This window comes from Podarcis vaucheri (genome assembly GCF_965113315.1).
Source record: "Podarcis vaucheri genome assembly, chromosome: 1".
In the NCBI taxonomy this organism is placed as follows: domain Eukaryota; kingdom Metazoa; phylum Chordata; class Lepidosauria; order Squamata; family Lacertidae; genus Podarcis; species Podarcis vaucheri.
In genome coordinates this window covers 30,316,292-30,333,190 of record NC_138759.1, presented here as the reverse complement: position 1 = coordinate 30,333,190, position 16,899 = coordinate 30,316,292, and the positions used below count along the sequence as shown (strand labels likewise).

The 16,899-nt window shown below is 43.5% G+C and overlaps 1 protein-coding gene and 1 long non-coding RNA gene across 28 annotated transcripts in view; one reads left to right on the top strand and one right to left on the bottom strand.

Annotated features, from left to right (window-relative positions):
* The window catches only part of NRXN3 (neurexin 3), a 1,220,542-nt gene that overhangs the window by 154,468 nt on the left and 1,049,175 nt on the right, over positions 1–16,899 (top strand). The gene's annotated exons all lie outside the window — the stretch shown is intronic.
* Positions 632–16,627, bottom strand: LOC309538807. The gene is made up of 4 exons (XR_014222348.1): positions 16,497–16,627; positions 12,395–12,546; positions 11,327–11,479; positions 632–982 (listed from the first exon to the last, which is right to left on the bottom strand). It is a non-coding gene; the product is annotated as an uncharacterized lncRNA (long non-coding RNA).

Genomic DNA, 16,899 nt, shown 5'->3' with positions numbered 1-16,899 from the left:
TAATGACTTGCCCCTCTAGTTACCAGTAGAACACCTGGTTTCCATGATAACGTACGGTAATCCAGGAAGAGGTTGCTTCCATGTGCAAGTTCTGTGTTCTGGCTGTAATGTCTCGTATAGCTTGCCCATGTAGATCTTGGATTTATGTGACACGCATGGACTTCTGATTGTTCTATTGCTGGCATTGAAATCCTACATGATTTGGGGAGGTGCACATGATGAGGTATGGTGGATCTTAACAGCTGTGGCAGCACATACTGGAAGTCTGAAGCATCCCATTTTGCCAAGCACTAGTTGGGTTTGTTTAAAAAGTGAATTCATCACAGTGGCGATTTTATATGGGGGACAAAGAATAAAAGCTAAAGATGGCATGTAGTCAATTTCCCTGTGATTGTGGCATGGACCCTGCAATCAGTATAGATTGGAAAGGACCCTTGCTCTGCAATTACCTCTGTTGCTGCTCTTGAAATCAAAGAAAGGCTAGCTTGGGGGGGGGGCAGCTCCCTTGTTTGGTGCTTAAGTATTCATTGGCAATTGCCTTCATTGTTCCCCACTTTATTAGCTTTCACCAAGTAGTTCAGCTTTTACTAAGGGCAGTGGGGTTTATGGCAGCAATATTTCTCATAGTGTCAGAGATAAAATATCCAGCTAATAACAGACTCTCTGGTAATGTAAATCGCAGAAGAAAAGCAATCTCATTTTGAAGAAGTCCTGCCTGGGAATGTTAAGTCTCCTGTTCAAAAGAAGCAGCCTGCAAAATCCACAACACTTTATGTTTACTAACAAGATAAATCATTTGTCTTAAGTGACAGGAGGCAAAGGAGATCTAATTCCAGCCGCTTCCATTTCCAATAGCCAGCAACAGCTGCATCCTTGGTGGTTTCTTCCTGAGAGATGCTGAATCCCCACAATTCCATAAACATAGTGGGTGTTCAATGCCTTTCTCGCCAGAGATCAAGTAGTCTGGCTTAGTCCATCCTCCCTGATGAGGAAAGAGGAATGGTGAGGAATTATATAGCACATAGGAAAGAAGACTGATTTTGGTGTGTAGGCAATGGACATATTTGCACGACATTACTGTATTATATCTGTTTTATACTAGTTCAGCTGTCCTGGATTCCACCAAAGAATCCCCAGAATGCTAGTTTAGTGAGAATGCTAAGAATTTGGTTTCAACAGTCTTGAGACTGTGATGAACGGAGAAACAGCAACATAACCCACATGATCTTTACTTAAGTTAAGGTTTTTTGTTTGGTTTTGTGTGTGTATGTGTGTGTGTGTGTGGGGGGGTATATATCTAATTATATATACCAGCCTTTCTCAACCTTGGGTGCCTATAAGTTTTTGGACTACAACTCCCATTATCCCTGACTGCTGGCCCTTCTCACTAGGGATAATGGGAGTTGTAGTCCAACTACTTCTGGGGATCCAAGGTTGAGACAGACTGGTATAGACAGTAGACGTGTTAAATATAAGTGCTTCACAGATGAGCTTGTTTGCATAGTAAGGGGATGCCACACATAGAAAACCCCACAGACCATCATTGGCTAAACTTGGGTCTCCAGTTGTTTTGGGACTACAATTACATCATCCCCGACCCCTGGTCCTATTAGCTAGGGGTGATGGGAGTTGTAGTCCAAAAACAGCTGGAGACCCAAGTTTGGCCAACACTGCCACAGACCTTACCATGTTTAAAATATTTGTGTGAGTCCACACTTAACACTATTGTAGATTGGCATTTAGGCTTCCCAAAGGCGAAAGCATGATTTGACTTAATGATTTGTTTACCATGTTAATTTGTATTCGGTTTGCTCCAAGCTGTTTCCTGCACAATGCCATCGATTGTTTACAATAATGTTATCAGTGCCTATGACATTACTGAATTCAAGCCATGCATGCTTCTTGATGGAGTGAGTGGGGTGGGGAAAGCATGGAATCGGGACAAAGTCCAACATGCCCAAGTGCTCTTTGAGTGAGAGGAATGTAACAGCACAAGGAAATACTCCAAAGCTTGCCCAATTTCAATGAATCCCAAGTATGCTTCACTGTCTCTGGATTGCAGCCATTGTGTTCAATATTAAAAAGTGGTGTTAGCGTTCAGACAAAGGGAACTATTGCCTTCATTAAATATTCTTCAAAAAAAGCCACCCTGTATTGAAATTCTGTCATATTTATTTTAATTGGTGAACTAATTGATTAATTGGTTAAGAAAGCAAGGTATTTAATCACCTAAGATTAGAGCAACCAGACAGCCCTGCCGTTGCCTGTGGAATGCATGCAGGAGCTCTGTTACCGAAGAAATAGATTCATTTTGCAGCTTACTTATTGGTTGCTTGGAATGACATGCTAAGAAATTGATCCGCTGTTTGGGGTTAGTTGTTCGGGGATGTGGGACAGAAGAAATCTCAAGTGGTTTCTAAAACAAAGCCAGTTGGAAGCAACTGGAGGCAGTAGCCTTTTTGTGTGTGTAAACTAAACAAAACGGTTTAGTCATGAAACCTCAAGCATTCACAATGCACTGGTTGCACTGGTAGGACAAGAACCAAGGTCTTTTCTGGCAGCTGAGTTGATTGATGACCTGGGAGACTGCATGTAGCATAAGTAGTAATGTGATACAGGGTGCCCATTATAGGCAATTACAATTTGAATAAGTTATCGGCTGAAGTAGGAAAAGGACCGGAGAGCTGTTTTATTAACCCCCTGATGTTAGGCTCATAGCATTTTTTATTATTATTTTTTGCTTGGGGGTGGGTGGGAGTTTATGAGTTGATGTGAATTACGATCACAGTGACAAATGCTGATGCCCTGAGAATTCCTGATCATAACCTCACTAGCAGGCAGTATTTTATCAGCACAGTTCAAAGCAACCGTCTATATATTTTCCCAAACTGAGGGATCAAGCAAGATGGTGTCTTGGAAACACTTTGTATTTACTTACGTGGCAGACTGAAACACCGCTGTATTAGGATTTTCCTTAATTCAACAGAGGTCTTCAAGTGTTTTACAAAGTGCTTAACGCATTTCACAAATTAGTGAACTGCAGCAACTTCTTTAGGAAAGTGAAGCAGCTGTTACACAACTGTTGGCAATAAAGAGCTAATATAAATACTCTTCCATGCTACACTGAACCTGCTAGGGGAATGCGGGAAGACAGTTGGGTTATGTGGAGTGGCGGAGTTGTCACAGTGAATTGCTCCTGTTTCCTTGAAAGTGCTGGGTGATCTTATTTAGTTCTTACTGACTCTGTTAATTTTGCTCATCCTCACCCCCTCCCTATGTGTATTGATGTGCCACCTTCTCAGCCCCACTTTATTCACTGGGGGTGAGGGCCTGCCTTCTACCCAGGTGTGTGCCAAGTAAAGCCACTTTCCCCTTGCAAGACAAAATGCCACTTTAAATAATGTGTTTTCACATGAGTTCCTGTGTGGTATAGGACTGGGGAATCTCCAATGCAATTCCCTGCTCTGCTCCAAAGCTCATTGGGTACAGGTACTTTTCTTGAGATCCTTTAGGGAAGGGCAAGAGGTGAGATGCGGGGGAAAGGTTGGGAATATGCCTGTTCTTCCCAAGCTTTCTAACCAGATCTCACCCTTGGGGTCCCTTCCAACTCTATGTTTCTTCAGTTCTATGATTCTGACAGAATACAACATGGCTGTTTAGCAACTGAACACATATTACCAGCCACGATAATGATTGCCATAGCCCCTGCCATTGCAATACACTTGTCTTCCAGGAAATTTCACAGTTAAGGGAATTTGAACTGACTGTGAAGTGAATGAGTTCATTTTGTAATGGGGGGGATCGAATGTGAATTTGAAATACTTTTGGACGCATTGAACTAGAACTAGTTCCCTTTTAAACTGAAGTTTCCAAGCTCTGCAAAAAGCACAATTTCTTTTGTCTTGTCGCTTATGTCCTACCTTTCAATGTACAGGGAAGTTTCTACGGTTTACATAAACCGACCTCAATTTTATCACTTTGAAGTTTTCTGGATGGACATTCTGTCTGTGTGTGTGTGTGTGTGTGTGTGAATTCTCTTGTGGGTGATGGATTTCTTACACTGAATGACTGGTTGTGAGAATATCTTTCAAATACTGAGAAAGTACTTCGAAGTCTTTGCACAAATAGTGATACAAAAGTGTAATATGTTGTTTCATTGGTCATATGGCCTAAATAAGACAGTGAATTTGGCCATTTTATTCATGGGTAGACCATAAAATGTTGTCACCAGCCAGCATCCAAGTGCAAGTTAATTCAGTTTTAAAAAATGCTAATGATCACTATTGATGCATTAAGAGCCAATCAGGGACCACATGCCAGGAATGAGTTTACCATATGGTGCCTCTGGAAGCTAATATTGATTCTCATTATTTTAAAATGATTACAAACATTGCAGGTGTTTCGTAATAATACCTATTGTCTAATTAGAACATGCATGAAATGAGCTTATTCTGTGACTGCTAACAAATATTGATTTGAACAACCAAGTCTGCCTTATATGAATGATGAGAGCTTGTTGACCAGGATAATGTGTTCTTGTTGGAAACACTTTGCTAATTGAGTAATTGGGGGTAGATGTTGGGCCAGGGGCTCCAGTAGAACTGAAGCAAATTTGTTCCCAGAAAGTCCCCTCAAATTCCCCTTTTGTGTATTTCCCCAGGTAGCGTTTTGTTGTCTTGAATATTTTCCAAGCATTGGAGATCTGCTTTTGACATCAAATCATGTTTGGTTTTTTTCAGTTATCTTCATCAGCATTTTGCAGGATTTGAAAGCCAGCATACAATGGTATTTTAGTGTACAACATGGCTGAGAGTGAACCCACAGTGCTATATCACAGTGAAAGGACTTCTGTGTGTCTCCAAGGAGCATTGTTCAGTGGAGAGAATCCTGAGCCATGTCCTTGGGTGCACTGTCAATTCACACAGGGCAGTATTGGAGCTCACCATTCCTCATTGAGAATCAAGAGTGCTTTTGAACACATCCAAGATGCTTCTGTTATTATGAACAGTATTATTACTGCATTCATGAACTGCTTCTCATGAGGCATTTTGAAGTGATTCCACAATTCAGTAAACACATAGATAAACAATTGCTTATGTAAAAACAGTTAAAAATGGTTACTATATTAAAATATTATGAAATAATAATAATAATAATAATAATAATATATTATAATAATTAATAAAATTTCAAATCTAATGCAAATACTGATTGGAGTAAAAATCTCCACCTTGCAGACTTGTTGAAAGGGAAGAGTCTTCAACAAGTACTGAAAAAACAAGAGAGAGGATATGATATGGTATCTTCAGAATTCCCTCTCCAGCAGAGTGCAGTGATTGACTGGGTATATAAGAGGTGAGACAATCGTTTAGGTTAGAGGTTTTCAACCTTTTTGAGTCCACGGCTCCCCTGACCAACTACGTTCTTTCTGTAGGCACTCCTTGGGAGTCGTCCAGGCAGCCACTGCTGCTACCCCTGGTCTCGGGGCTGCTCCCCACCTCACCCTAAAGAGAGGTGCCTCCTCTCACTGCCCCACAGGGGCTTGGGAAGAAGATGCCCCCAGCCTTATTGGCCCAACAGAGACTGGCCAAAGGTGAAAGTGAGGCCAGCTCACCTTGGGAAGCGGCAGTGGTAACAGCGGGCATTGCTGGGCCTGCAAAGCAGAAAGGCTCCCCTTCAGCATTGGACCGTCAGCTCCAAGGCGGGCCTTGCACAAGAAAGGCCAGGGCAGTGCCTGCCTGCCTGCCCAACCTCCAACTTGTCTGCCCAAAAGCAAGGGCTGGCTGACTGGCTGACTGGGTTCTCTTGCCCACATGCTTGCTTACTCCAAGACCACCTCAGCTCCTGGCAACCAGCACTCCCTGGCCAGCACTATTCACCTTCATAACTTTTAGCCAGGGCTGCTGCAACAAACAGCTGTGCAAACCTTTGGGAGGCAGAGGTGGGCATCAGAAGAGGGAGGGAAGGAAAGAGGGACAGAGGCCAGTGTTGCCTGCTGCACCCCTGACTATCATTCAAGGCACCCCAGGGTGCCACAGCAGACTAATTGAAGACCACTGTTTTAGGTATTCTGCCCCCACACTGTATAAAGTTATGGATATCAGTACCAGCACTCTGAACTTTGTGTGCTGTAGAGAAAGGTGATTATTGGCAGTGAGCATGTTTTTTCGGTGCTCTTCTCATCAAGGAAGCATTGATAAGCTCCCAAAGAACCCAGGACTCTGGGGTATAGTTGGAAAACTGGGATATCATATCAATTATCCTTTAATAAGACAACTTGGCTTACAGTGCCTGTACTTATTAGAACGTATTTTGAAAGCAACAACATGGAAACACTTCATTCAATTTGGCATTGCAGACTTAGGCGTTTGTATGCTTCCAGGTCCAGCCATGGATCACAGTTGTCTCTTAACAACCAGGAAACAGAGGAATTGAGCTTTGTTCTCAAGATTTTGAAGAACAGAAGGATCATTATGTTGATGGGAGAAAATGTTCAAAATAACCTATCTGATCACATGCTGTCAAATATGGTCAGAGTGAAACTGGCAAGCAGCAAAACCTCTCCCTTATTTATGATGAGACAATGCCCTTCTAGTAAAAAGGAGATTTGAAAATCACTGCCATAATAATTGTATCCAGAAGTGTGAGCAGGAAGGAGAACATGATTTAGATAGTATTGGAATCCTGTAGTCATGAGCCCAGAAGCTGAAATGAGCCTAGTGGCTCAGGTGTTGGTTATTGTTGTTGTTCGGGGTTTTTTTAAGCAGTCTGTAAAGTTAGATATCAAGCCACAGCAGAAACTCTGATCTGGCAGTTCAGTGAGGCAGAGGAATTCTCAGGTCCAGGCTGTGCATAGACAAGCCCAGAAACAACTCTGTTAGACATGGTGCCAGGTCTAGTATCACTGAACAGATTAACCATGGTGGGACTCTTCTTGCCAAGCAATCTGGATGAGAATTGGAGCCATTGTCAAAGGTGGCACCTTTTAAAGTTAACAAGAACACTGGAGACCAGGCAAAACAAGTAGGTCACTTTCATTTCAGAAACCAAATTGTAGGGCAGAAGAAGCAGCCAACGAAATGAAGATTATGTTATAGAATCATAGAATCATAGAGTTGGAATAGACCACAAGGGCCATCGAGTCCAACCACATGCCAAGCAGGAAACACCACCAGAGCACTCCTGACATATGGCTGTCAAGCCTCTGCTTAAAGACCTCCAAAGAAGGAGACTCCACCACACTCCTTGGCAGCAAGTTCTTCCTAATGTTTAGGTGGAATCTTCTTTCTTGTAGTTTGGATCCATTGCTCTGTGTCCGCTTCTCTGGAGCAGCAGAAAACAACCTTTATCCCTCCTCTATATGACATCCTTTTATATATTTGAACATGGCTATCATATCACCCCTTAACCTCCTCTTCTCCAGGCTAAACATGCCCAGCTCCCTTAGCCGTTCCTCATAAGGCATTGTTTCCAGGCCTTTGACCATTTTGGTTGCCCTCCTCTGGACACGTTCCAGTTTGTCAGTGTCCTTCTTGAACTGTGGTAGTATGTCAGTGTCCTTCTTGAACTCAGGTAGTATGGTGGTCTGAATTCTGACGGCTTTACCTTTGCAACTCAGACCTTAAAGACTTTGGCTCACACATTACACTTTAGGTCCATTCCTAAAGTTTTTATACATTTTAAAATGTCCAGTGTGGATATGACAAACAGCTGTTGGAAACATGTGGATTAAACAGATGCACTCATCAGCCAGGATCCCTATGTGTGTGTATTTGTGTGTGTATGTATATCTTTCTTTCTTTCTTCTTCTTCTTTGGCGATCACTCATAGCCGAGTAAAATTGTCTTCCATAAATACGGTTTTAACAATGAGTCTGTAAGTGATTGTGGAGGCCAGTTCTGGATCCACACGTCCTTCCACAGTGGGGACATTGGTTTCCGGGCAGGAGTTGATCACGGTGTGCCTTCCTCTTAGCATGTTTCTCCCTTGCATCCTAAGTTCGAGTGTCTTCAAAGCCCATGACACCTTTGGTAAAGGCTGTTCTCCAGTTGGAGCACCTGCAGGCAAGTGTTTCCCAATTGTTGGTGTTTATACTATACGGGACGCGGGTGGCGCTGTGGGCTAAAGCCTCAACGCCTAGGGCTTGCCGATCGAAAGGTCGGCGGTTCGAATCCCCGCGGCGGGGTGCGCTCCCGCTGTTCGGTCCCAGCGCCTGCCCACCTAGCAGTTCGAAAGCACCCCCGGGTGCAAGTAGATAAATAGGTACCGCTTACCAGCGGGAAGGTAAACGGCGTTCCGTGTGCGGCTCTGGCTCGCCAGAGCAGTGATGTCACGCTGGCCACGTGACCCGGAAGTGTCCCCGGGCAGCGCTGGCCCCCGGCCAATAAATGTGAGATGGGCGCACAAACCCCACAGTCTGTCAAGACTGGCCCGTTCGGGCAGGGGTACCTTTACCTTTACCTTTATACTACATTTTAAAAATTTGCCTTGAGACAGTCTTTAAACATCTTTTGTTGACCACCAGCATTACACTTTCCATTTTTAAGTTCGGAATAGAGTAGTTGCTTTGGAAAATGATAATTAGGCCTTCACACAACATGAAGTGTGCATGCACAGGAAAGCTTATACCTAGAACAAACTTGGTCTCTAAGGTGCTACTGGACAATTTTTCAATTGATTTTGACTGATTCAACAATGGTGATCTTTGCTTGTTCCAGTACACTGTTATTAGTTCGTCTGTCTTCCCAAGTGATGTGTAAAATTTTTCAGAGACACTGTTTGTGTCTCCGAACAGAATGTGTATATAGGCTGGACTCCTAACCCTAATTACATGGGAACAAGCCCCATTGACTTACTTCTGAGTAGGCATGGTTAGCATTGTGCTACACTTTGCTATCTCATAATGTAGGTTTCTCATCTATGTAATTGGAAAGTGTACTTTGTTATAGAGCTATCTAAAAAAAAGAGGAGGCTGACTTACCTCTTCCAAATATCAATACCAAGCACCCTCCATTGCTTTGACTTCCTTGGAAGTCTGATGGAGGACTTATGGGTTTTAGGTCTCTGTTCTGCACAGCAAGTAATTCTAATAGCATATTTCCTCTTTTCTTCCTTGCTCACTGGCTCAGATATGAATTCCCGACTTTCTCCTCTTAACTTCTTCCTTGGTTTCATGCACCTGGTCTGCGTTCATGTTCCCTAAATCTTTTTCCAGGTGGCAACTCATTCCTTGGGGTAATCAATATCCTGCTCTGCTGGAACACTGTTACCAGGGAAACCTCTGCAGGCTGTAGCCCAGGACCTCATTGAGATGCATCAGCCACAGCAGGGCCTTTCTGAGGGCAAAATGGTCTTGGCATGGGCAGTTTGGCAGTAGGGCCTGAGCAGAGCTTTCAGATGGAGTCCACATCATTAAATATTGCTGGCTTCCGTTAGGCACCAGTTTGATAACCAGAGACATTTTCACATGCTCAGCAAAAAGAAAAAGTGGAAATTGGTGTCAGGGGTGGCATATCTTTTATGGAAGAGACTCGGTTGGATGGAGAGGCCAATAAATATGTTAATATATAGTCCTGATGCATGGTGCTTATGGTTCACTTTGTTCACTGGGGTTTCTGTCTATGGAACCTGGCCAATATATGGGAATGCTAAAAGTTTCAGGATTCCTCCAAGTTTCTGTTAAAGATTCTTGAGTAGCAATAGAAGTAAATGGGAAGAAGGGTTGATTGTTAAAGCACTCTGGGAAATGTAGTTTTGGGAAGGGAATAGGGGGACATCTAATAATTCTTAGCATCCTTAACAAACTGCAGTTCACAGAAGTCTTGGTTGGGGGAGAGTCATGACTGTATTAAGCGGCATGATGCTGCTTTAAATGTATACTGCAAATGGGGCCCCAGAGTAAACATAGTTATTTATTAATTAAATGTTTATACCACCCTTCAGCCATAGTTCTCAATGCGGTTCACAGCATTAAAAATACAATATAAAAACAAAAATGCATAATGAAAACAAGAACAAAACAAACCGCCCTCCCTTAAATCTGCCATTCATCCAAAAACGGATTTCAGAGTAGTATATGAAAGGTTTTTAAATCTACAAATACAGTATAAAACATAACCAACAATGCAGTAAAATTAAGAGGAACAAAGCCATTCAACCGGTTTATATAGGGTCCTTTGCTAGTTGGATTAGTAATCTAATTTGGAATAGGGACCACTTTGGTGGAATGGTGAAAGTATCAGTCTAGGACTTTGGAAACCCACCTTCAAATCCCCACTGGGACAGTCATTCTCGCCCTCTGTCTAACCTGGGGATGGTCCGTGTGGTGTAGTGGTTAGAATGTTGGACTAGGACCTGAGAGACCAGGGTTCAAATCCCCGCTCAGCCATGGAGCTTGTTGGGTGACCTTGAACCACTCACTATTTCTCAGCCTAACGTACCTCGTAGTAATGGAGAGGGGGAGAACAACTGTGCCATCTTGAGCTTTTTTTTTAAAGAAAAGGATATAAATGTAATCATAATTATGCTGCTGCTTAAGAGGACTATTTGGAGAATAAAATAGGTGTGTGTGTGTGTGTGTGTGTGTGTGTGACCATGTATGCTGCCCTAAGTTCCTTGGAGGAAGGGTAGAAAATAAATTCAATGGTTAATCAATGAATAAGGCATCTTCCACCTGTGGTGGAATCTGATAATATTTCCCTCAAACCATCTGCTTTGCCTTCAGCAATACTTGTGGGGAATAAACTGCATTTGTTGCATGTGTACATAAGCAGATCCCTAGCGACCCTTTTGGGAAGATCAAATTCACTGTTTACAGAGAGTGAAAGCTCATCAAATGTGTTGCTGGCCTTTGCCACTCCGTCAATATACGGGAGCAAGAGACTCGCGGCCTGTTTCTTGCTGCTTGATTATGCACACTCATGACTGAGTGGGCCTGCTCAACAGAGCAGAAGAACTTGAGAGGAGCCCACCTCTGGACCGGCCTCATTTTCCTCTTGACCAACTGTTGTCAGGGGGAAAAGAGGTTAGCAGAGAGTGTTTGATTAGATACAGGTCTGACTCTTTCCTTTAAGAGGGAGTTCATGTTAACGCTTAATTGGAAGCAACTGACTTTGACCATAGGGGGTTCACTGGTTATGTTGTTCTGCCACCTGCTTTTATTGTCTGAGGTTCCTGCCGTGTGGCTTTTGCAGGAGAAACGCCTCTGGGGAGATGGGTTAATGTTGGAGGCTCAAAGATTTGAGAATGCTCAGATCACATTCTGCCAGCAAAAATTTCTTTCCCCACCCCCCCACCCGCTTTTTATTGGGAGGGAAAAGAGGCTTACAGGAAGGGACAGATTTCTTCTTTGCGACACATCACACAGAGCCTTGTTAATGAATTCTGCCTGGATGGAAATGTCCTTGTTGATGTGATTTTTCTGGCTGATCAACTGTGTTTGCTGAAGAATGCCCTTTCTTCTGTGTTTGTATGGTTCCTACTAATTACAAAACACTTTTTTAAAAGAGAGGAGGCATTTTGCTGAGTGCATCAAGCTTGACTATTTTAGTGAATGAAAGTTATTAATGTCCTTGCATGTAAGGAGGGAATTGGAGTTGGGGGTGGTGCAATTCCCAAAGTTTCCTGGCCCTGTTTGAAACTCCTATCGTTCCAGGCAGATTTTGCGACAGGGAATTTCATTAGTGTGAGCAGTTTCTGAGCACTGGGCCTAAGATTTCAGATTTAAACTGCAGAGTGGAAGGAAAGGAGGACCTTTTTCTGCCTCCCCACTTCCAGCTACTCTCTGAAGACTGGAGAAGAGACCCTCTTTAGAATATTTGGGATGGGGAAGGACTAGACTATGTGAAAAAAGAACATAATATTTTAGCTGCAGTTCATTCATTTTCAGCTTTGTATTCTAGTTATAAAAAGCACGCAGTGGAACGGTCTCCTTGGGAGGTTATGGACTCACCTTCCTTGGAGGTTTTTAAGCAGAGGTTGGATGGCCATGTGCCATGGATGCTTTACTTGACTTTCCTACATTGCAGGGGGTTACTCTAGAAGAGTGGTGGCCAAACTCGGCCCCTCAGATGTTTTGGGACTACAGTTCCCACCATCCCTGACCACTGGTTCTGTTAGCTAGGGATGATGGGAGTTGTAGTCCCAAAACATCTGGAGGGCCGAGTTTGGCCACCACTGTTCTAGAAGGATGACCTTTGAGCTCCCTTCCAGCTCTAAGATTCTAGGATTCCAAATTTCTTCTTTCACCTTCCCTCCTATTCTTCAGCCTTCCTACCTGTGCATATATATACACTACTGTATCTCTAACGCAAATCTGCCAGTTACTTTATTCACTTAGAGCAGGTTAAGTGATGGATGCTTTACATATGTAGGTGTTTGCTTGTTAATAAAATACCTGCTCTAAATTACTACATTGCATCTTGAACTTCATGTAGAAGACAACTCATGGTGCCAGGAGTGAAATAATATATAAATATCTCTCTCACATATGAAGCAGCTGAGGAGTGGAAGAGGGAGAGGTCTGAGTAAAGCAGGAATGGAGATACACTGAGAAGAAAAAGGGGGCAGTTTCAAACAACAGCATATATTTGAGTAAAGCAGGACTGGATGACATTTTCGCTATTGGATTGGGTTTTTTTGGGGGGTGGCAAGCAGCAAGATTGAAGGTGTTTCCTCAGGCTGCCTGCAACTGTGTCTCATTCAGCAGCAAGCTGCATTCTCCACACCAAGTTCCAGACTACAGCAGGTTTGCAACTGTCATCACAGTTTACAGGGCTGGTTACATTTACTCAGCCTTTTCTCCTTAACAGGAGAGCAAAGTTAATTCTAATGGAATTAAAGGTGCTGTTAGAAAGGGAAATACATTTAATACATAATGCATAGTGAAATTATAGGGCACGCTGCCACGGGACATCATTTCCAAGGCTAAGATTACCCTGGGATTCAAAAAAAGTTAATCTGTGCCAGTGTCTCAGAATGGCACTCATCATGTTTGTATTAAGGTAATTTTTGTTGAGCAGGGAGTGTCGTGTATCAAAAGAGTTGGAGGGCATAGCCAGACTGAAGGTGTCTCTTTGAGCATTGTTTCTAAAACATTAACTGGCTAAAGCAGATCTTGTGTTAAGTAGCTTTCTGGTTCTGGATTAAATATTCACAGCGCACTACATCACTACACAGAAATAATTCCCACTCTGTTCTGTGGGGATTACTCTAAAAAAGTAAGCATGCATATGATTTCAGCCTCAATTTGGTTTAATCTCTCTCCTGTTCTCTTTATTTATATCCTAATCACAGCCCATCCATTGGAAAACATACAGAGAAGGGCAGCTGAAGTGATCAATGGGTTGAGTCACCTTCCCTTTGGGGACATTCTTGTATTTTGTGTTTTAGTTTAGGTAGAGACAAACACACACACACACACACACACACACAGCTGTGCTTACTTTGGAGAAAGTGGGTGGGGAAACTCAGACCTGGGAACCAAGTGTGGTCATCCAGGCCTATCTATTCGGTGCTGGGAACTCTCCTTAGTCCATGCCTACTCCTCAAGACACATCCCTTAGTACAGTGTTTCCCAACCTTTTTTGGGCAAAGGCACACTTGTTTCATGAAAAAAATATCGAGGCACACCACCATGCCAGATGGGGAAAGGTCACTTTTTACTTATGTAAAAAAAAAATAAAAAAATAGTAACAGCATAGAAGGTAATGGTTAGGCTAGCATCCCTCTTCCAAATATGCTAGGTTTTTATTTGCAGGGACTGTTCTACATGGGAAAGCATTCAGCACTGTCATTCTCCCATCTGCCATCTGAATTGGTACTATTCTGGGTCAACTTACTCTGCTGCATGTGTAGATGAAAATGGCACCAAGTGTGGGGGAGGGGGCAGAACAGGTTTCAGATACAGGATATTAAGCATACACGTACTTCAGATTGAACTGGTTGCTTGCTTTGCAAGTTTTCATTTCCCAAATGACTGCCTTGGCAAGCGCAATACCTACCAGGCTCAACGCCAGTCTCGCGCTGCCGCTTCCTGCACTCTCAAGGACCCGGGAGGAGGAAGGCTTGAAGGGAATCCCGAAGGCGCGAAAACCTCGCGCATGCGCAGGCCTTCCGCCTGCGACAGCCCAGTAGGCCGGCCGAAGCGAGCGGCGATGGGATGTGGGAGGGAGCTCGCTCGCCGCCCCGCGTGTGCCTATGTGGGGCACGTTACAGCCCCGTGACATCAGCGCCACGCAGGCAGCCAGGCAGGCAGACGGCGAGAGCCCCGCGCTGGGCGGCCTCTCCTCTCCTCACCGCCGCCGCCCTGCCTCTCGCCGCCCGACTCGCCCGCCTCCCTCCCACGGCACACCAGGCAACGTCTCGCGGCACACTAGTGTGCCGCGGAACACCGGTTGGGAAACACTGCCTTAGTAGCCTTGTTATAACCCCTGGCTTGAAATTCAGGGAAGCAGAATTTTGCTTAAGATTATAAGACGCTTCCTAAGAGTATGAGCTGTTTAGATAATGTGGATGCAGACGGGCTTTCATTCACTGAAGGTATTTAAGCAGAGGCTGGATAACAACCTGCCAGGAATGAACTCTCAGATCTAGCACTGACCGTGGTATGCTTCCAACTCTGATTTTATAAAAGCGTCACAATATTGGTGGAGATGTCACAAAGTTAGAGAAAGCCCTTCAATATAAAAATTATAACGACAAGCAGTGGCAGCAAAAGAAATGTAGGTTCCATGTAGTCCCCCTCACCTCTTTTAAATCAGTGCTGAAGCTTTTTCTTCCTAAGGGTAATGAGTACCACTTCCCTCTGTCTGGGAACGGCACACACATTTTGGTTGTTTTAAATTTGGAGAAAAGGACAATGGAAATCTTTCCAGATGGGGACAAAATGATTGGGTTACCTCTTTGTATGTTGAACCCAACAGCTTGGACCATTAATGGGGGCTAAGCTTCCATTGTGTTGCTGAATGGAAGCTCAGGAGATGTCTGTTGATAAATGTCATTTGAACGCGGATCCAGATTCTCCCCCCCTTTTTTTAAAAAAAAGGAGAAAAAGTTGTGTGGCGGAAAGGAGCTATAAGGGAGTCTTACATGAGATAGGAGCCCCGGTTCCCTGCAGAGCTGTATAAATGACAAACGATAAGGGGCAAGGAATGGGCCACCCGCCTCTGCTCAATTGCTGTGTGGAAAAACTAAAGAAAACAAGCTCACCGTCTATGATAAGATCAAGCTTGGCGGCTTGCAGAGCTAGGACAATGTTTATAGGATTTAGAGGGGGGAAATTGGTTTTTGAAGCGTTTCTTAAATAAAATGGAATCTAGGGATGGCATGATTTAACTCCTATGGTAAATAAGAGGGCTTCTTTTCCAGGGCTGGCTATTGAGACTTACGTGTCTATGGCCAGCTTGGAGCTAGAGGGCTGTAGGAGGTTCTTTTCGGTGTTCCTTCCCTGGGTCACTTTGGAATATGTTGCGTAAGTAGCAGTATCAAACACAAAAGGCTTTCTGGGTCTTGCTCTTCTTCAATTCTCCTGGTTCATTCCTCCCTATCCAGGTCAATTGCATTTTGCTGCCCAAAAGTCTTCTGTTTCCTCAAATGACTCTCTGTTCTTTCTACCTTGCCGCCTCATATACCGTACTTGGAGCTGCCTCCCATAACATATATAGGACTAGCACCCTCATACCCAGCATTGCCAGGGAGTTTTAAGAAACCCACAAATTTAAATCAGTGGTTTAAATCAGTGCAGTTTTGAATGGTTGAGACTGCCATTTTGATTTAAAACAACGTCCAGTTGTATCCAAGTGAAGACAAAAGCCTGCTCCTTGATCTCGGGAAACCCCTTTCCAGTATGATATGTTCCAGCTTTCTTGGTTACCAGAGACCCTTGTAAATTCCAACACACTGGTTCTATTCCCTCCAGTAATAACCTGCTATCCAAATTATAATTGTTGCCAAATGTGTTTTGGTTGATATCCTTTAATAAGTACACATGGATCCATTGTGACATGATATATGTTTAGCACTTTTTTTTTTAATAAGAAAACTGCTTCAGAAGTTAGGGTACGTCAGCCAGTTGCACAGCACTTAGATGTAACATACAGTCACTGAAGAAGTGCTCTTTGCAATATGCAGTATGGGATGAACTGAGACAAGTGCTCAGGGATTAATCTGTGGTGTGAGATGAGGGGTGTTACAAGTATGTCAGTGTCCCTGTATTATTTATTACTTCTGTGTAGGTTATTTGTAAAAAGATATAACAGGTCAAAATGGCTGCCTTTATAGATTGGGAGATGTGGCCTCAACTTATTATTCATGGTACAGAAATATTAACTGCAAACCAAGGTATTTTTTCTTTCCTTGTTTGCAACTGGAGAATATTCCCAATGGCTTTAAATTCCTGACCCTTCATTTTCCAGATTATAATATGGACGTGGATGCTCTCCACAAGTCAAAAGGGGTGCTGGAAGAAATATGAATTGACCTTATATACTGAGTCTTACCATAGGTCCACCTGGCTCTGTGTTGACTACACTGACTGGTAGAAGGCTTTCCCAGTCCTGCCTGAAAATGCCAAGGATTGAACCTGAAATCTCCTGCATGCAACTCATGTACTCTGCAACTGAGCTATGGCCCTTCCTGAAATAGAACTGTCACTGAGGTAGAATAATGGCAGATTGTGACAGCCTGTGAACTGACTATTACATCATCAGAAGCCTCCAAGTGACTGTAGCAGCACTCATCAGAACTGAAGCTGACAACCAACTGTGGAGAGCCCCGTCCAATCTTCTCAGTAATGATGCTTCTCTACTGCTTACTCACTCACCGACAAACACTGCTACTTCTAACAGTGCAGAGGAAGAAGGAAGTTGCAGTAAATTCTTCTTCATCTCTGCCATTATATGA